A 5,368-nucleotide genomic window follows, 5' to 3' on the forward strand; every position below is an offset into this window, starting at 1 on the left:
CCTATTATATGTTTGCTGTCTGTAGACTGCAACACCCCACTGAAATCTACTGTTGTTTTGGCTACGGAGAAGTTATATTCAGGTTTAAAACCAATTTTATTCGGTTTAATCTTTTTTATCTAGTTCACTGGCCTTAGATTTATCAAAGTACCAAATATAAAATGAAATAAATATTATCAGCAAATAACACTTATCAGCCAATTTGTCCACCTTTGCATATATTGAGAGGTTGTGGCTAAGGTAGATATATTGTCTTTATAGATTAATGAGTTTAAAGCATCAAAGTAACTTCCAAGCCAGAATTGCAGATTTGTTTTTTTGATCAAGTGCCTGTATTGGACAGGTTGAACTATTATATGGGAAATCTAGTCCAGTACATCTGCTTACTGAAAAATAAGCACATAATTGAACTACAAATAAAGCTTTGTGCATGTCCACGGAGTGGGTCTAAATACCATAAAAGTATAGAGATATGCTGGAAATCCTGCTCCAGACACACACATATGCACACACAAACACACACACGCACACATGCGCGTGCACACACACACATATGCACACACAAACACACACACACACATACATCATACATACACACTACATACATACATACATACATACATACATACATACATACATACATTACAAAATTTAACTGAAATCTGTTCATAATATTTTGAAAGCATTAAAAGCTGATCATTTTGACGAATGTTTCCTTTTCTTTGCAGTTAAATTTAAACTCCATGTTGGCCAGATCAGTTGGTGTATTATGCAGTGATAATAAATAGGAATTCATTAAACCATTACAGAGGTTATAATAATGAGCAAAATAAAGTAAAGATCAATAGAAGGGTTTGTCACACAGTGTACTGTACCTGTCTATCAGCGAGTGTGGAATGAATGCCTGGAGAGGTTTTTTCCTAAGTAATGTGCTGTGCCTTGATGTGTGGTTGTTACAGTGGACATGCAGAGCAAACTTTGTGTGAGGGTTCTTACCTATTATATGTTTGCTGTCTGTAGACTGCAACACCCCACTGAAATCTACTGTTGTTTTGGCTACGGAGAAGTTATATTCAGGTTTAAAACCAATTTTATTCGGTTTAATCTTTTTTATCGAGTTCACTGGCCTCAGATTTATCGAAGTACCAAATATAAAATGCAATAAATATTATCAGCAAATAACACTTATCAGCCAACTTGTCCACCTTTGCATATATTGAGAGGTTGTGGCTAAGGTAGATATATTGTCTTTATAGATTAATGAGTTTAAAGCATCAAAGTAACTTCCAAGCCAGAATTGCAGATTATTTTTTTGGTCAAGTGCCTGTATTGGACAGGTTGAACTATTATATGGGAAATCTAGTCCAGTACATCTGCTTACTGAAAAATAAGCACATAATTGAACTACAAATAAAGCTTTGTGCATGTCCACGGAGTGGGTCTAAAAATACCATAAAAGTATAGAGATATGCTGGAAATCCTGCTCCAGACACACACATATGCACACACAAACACACACACGCACACATGCGCGTGCACACACACACATATGCACACACAAACCACACACACACACACATACATACATACATACACACATACATACATACATACACACATACATACATACTACATACTACATTACAAAATTTAACTGAATCTGTTCATAATATTTTGAAAGCATTAAAAGCTGATCATTTTGACGAATGTTTCCATCAGCGAGTGTGGAATGAATGCCTGGAGAGGTTTTTTCCTAAGTAATGTGCTGTGCCTTGATGTGTGGTTGTTACAGTGGACATGCAGAGCAAACTTTGTGTGAGCGTTCTTACCTATTATATGTTTGCTGTCTGTAGACTGCAACACGCCACTGAAATCTACTGTTGTTTTGGCTACGGAGAAGTTATGTTCAGGTTTAAAACCAATTTTATTCGGTTTAACCTTTTTTATCTAGTTCACTGGCCTCAGATTTATCGAAGTACCAAATAGAAAATGAAATAAATTTTATCAGCAAATAACACTTATCAGCCAACTTGTCCACCTTTGCATATATTGAGAGGTTGTGGCTAAGGTAGATAAATTGTCTTTATAGATTAATGAGTTTAAAGCATCAAAGTAACTTCCAAGCCAGAATTGCAGATTTGTTTTTTTTCGGTCAAGTGCCTGTATTGGACAGGTTGAACTATTATATGGGAAATCTAGTCCAGTACATCTGCTTACTGAAAAATAAGCACGTAATTGAACTACAAATAAAGCTTTGTGCAGGTCCACGGAGTGGGTCTAAAAATACCATAAAAGTATATAGATATGCTGGAAATCCTGCTCCAGACACACACATATGCACACACACACACACACACACATGCACGTGCACACACACACATATGCACACACAAACACACAACACACACACACACACATACATACACACACACCAACACACCACACACACACATACATACATACATTACAAAATTTAACTGAAATCTGTTCATAATATTTTGAAAGCATTAAGAGCTGATCATTTTGACGAATGTTTCCTTTTCTTAGCAGTTCAATTTAAACTCCATGTTGGCCAGATCAGTTTTGTGTTATGCAGTGATAATAAATAGGAATTCATTAAACCATTCCAGAGGTTATAATAATGAGCAAAATAAAGTAAAGATCAATAGAAGGGCTTGTCACACAGTGTACTGTACCTGTCTATCAGCGAGTGTGGAATGAATGCCTGGAGAGGTTTTTTCCTAAGTAATGTGCTGTGCCTTGATGTGTGGTTGTTACAGTGGACATGCAGAGCAAACTTTGTGTGAGCGTTCTTACCTATTATATGTTTGCTGTCTGTAGACTGCAACACGCCACTGAAATCTACTGTTGTTTTGGCTACGGAGAAGTTATATTCAGGTTTAAACCAATTTATTTGGTTTAATCTTTTTTATCTAGTTCACTGGCCTCAGATTTATCGAAGTACCAAATATAAAATGCAATAAATATTATCAGCAAATAACACTTATCAGCCAACTTGTCCACCTTTGCATATATTGAGAGGTTGTGGCTAAGGTAGATATATTGTCTTTATAGATTAATGAGTTTAAAGCATCAAAGTAACTTCCAAGCCAGAATTGCAGATTTTTTTTTTTGGTCAAGTGCCTGTATGGACAGGTTGAACTATTATATGGAAATCTAGTCCAGTACATCTGCTTACTGAAAATAAGCACATAATTGAACTACAAATAAAGCTTTGTGCAGGTCCACGGAGTGGGTCTAAAAATACCATAAAAGTATGTAGATATGCTGGAAATCCTGCTCCAGACACACACATATGCACACGCAAACACACACACACATGCGCGTGCACACAACATATGCACACACACAACACACACACACACACACACACACACACATACATACATACATACATTACAAAATTTCACTTAAATCTGTTCATAATATATTGAAAGCATTAAGAGCTGATCATTTTGACGAATGTTTCATTTTCTTAGCAGTTCAATTTAAACTCCATGTTGGCCAATTCAGTTTTTTTTTGCCTGTGTGTATGTGTGTGCTTGTGTCTGCGCACGCGTGCAGCTTGTCCAGCCATTTAAAGATGAAGAGAACTAAGGAACTGCACTGGCGCCCCAGGAGACGGAGAAGATGGGCAGGCTACATTTCACGTTAGATAATAATTTCACTGATAATATGGTGCGATGACTCTTTTTTTTTCACCCTCTGTCAGCTGTAAGCCCGCACACTTTAAATTCTCAGCCTATGTTTTTTCCTTTGCTAGCTGGTTGTAGGTATCCTGCAAGCTGCTGAGCTGCCAGCGATGGATGTGGGGGGAAGCTCTGACCCCTACGTTAAACTCTACCTCCTCCTGGACAAAAAGAAAAAGTTTGAAACTAAAGTTCACAGGAAGAACTTTGATCCCAACTTCAATGAGACTTTCTCATTTAAGGTAAAGGTGCTTTAAAACAATAAATAAACAAAATAAAACAGAATTTCAGCACTAGATGTTTATTCTGCATTAATGTGCTGCCCTCTAGGTACCCTACACCGAGCTTGGTGGCAGGACGCTGGTGATGACCGTGTACGACTTTGACCGTTTCTCAAAACATGATGCTATAGGAGCTGTGAAGATACCAATGAGCACCGCTGATTTCAGCCAGTCTCTTGAAGAGTGGAGGGATCTACAGAAAGCAGAGAAGGAGGAGGTGGGAGCAAATAATTAAAGAAATGAGATCAGATTACAAACTCTCACTGATGGATCATGTGTGTGTCTGTGTATTAGAGTGAGAAGCTTGGAGATGTATGTCTGTCACTTAGGTATGTGCCCACTGCTGGAAAGTTGACAGTGATGATTTTAGAAGCCAGAAAATGGATGTGGGAGGGCTGTCAGGTGGGTAGAGCCATTTAAAACCACACGCAATCACTGCATTTGTGTCTGTACGCACTAATTTAAGCAGATGCAATGAAGGAAGCCAAGCAATAGGCCAAAAAGGCGCATCTGTTATTTGTAAATGAAAGTCTAACTAGTCGGGACTCAGACCCACTGCACATGTGCCGAACTGACGACATTTCCGGGTTGCTCCTCCTCCGTCAAACCTTCGTTTTCTCTATTTTAGACCCTTATGTGAAAATCCACTTCATGCAAAATGGGAAAAGACTGAAGAAAAAGAAAACAACGATAAAGAACAGTCTGAATCCTTACTACAACGAGTCCTTTAGCTTTGAAGTGCCATGTGAGCAGATAGAGGTACTCGGCGTTCACATTTGCATGTTTGTCCCTAACATCTTCCAGCCCCTTATTCTAACATCACATTCACACATCCTCACTTCCCCAAAAATGTCCTTTTTCAAGAACACATACACAGATTCTGAAAAACTGATTTCCTGTGTGTGTTCCGTAGAAAGTGCAGATTGCAGTGACTGTGTTGGACTACGATAAGATTGGCAAAAACGACGCCATTGGGAAGTGGTGCTGGGTGCCAGCAGCACTGGGACTGAGCAACGCCACTGGTCCGACATGCTGGCTAACCCACGCAGGCCAATAGCTCAGTGGCACAGCCTCCGGCATCAAGAGGAAGTCAACTCTTTACTTTACCTCAAGCAGTCTCTTATACCTCATATCTTACCTCTCATATAATTCCCATATGATACAAAAAAGAAACTTACTTTAATAAAAATGACAATACTCTATACTAACCTTAAGACTGTCACCTGATTTGGTGGAAACATGAACTTGTTCCTTTAGGAATTCTAACTCAAGGGTCTAAGAAGAGAAGTTGTCACAACGTTGCTGCTTGAAAAGCCCTCTGAGGCGACAATGTTTGTGATTTTGGGGTCTTAATAAACTTGGTTTGATTTAGATGCA

At 38.5% G+C, this 5,368-nt stretch overlaps 1 pseudogene; it reads left to right on the plus strand.

Moving 5' to 3' along the window:
• Positions 1 to 2,785: 2,785 nt before the first annotated feature.
• On the plus strand, positions 2,786 to 5,368 carry LOC130536596 (synaptotagmin-1-like; annotated as a pseudogene).

Source organism: Takifugu flavidus, chromosome 13 (assembly GCF_003711565.1).
Source record: "Takifugu flavidus isolate HTHZ2018 chromosome 13, ASM371156v2, whole genome shotgun sequence".
Lineage (NCBI taxonomy): Eukaryota > Metazoa > Chordata > Actinopteri > Tetraodontiformes > Tetraodontidae > Takifugu > Takifugu flavidus.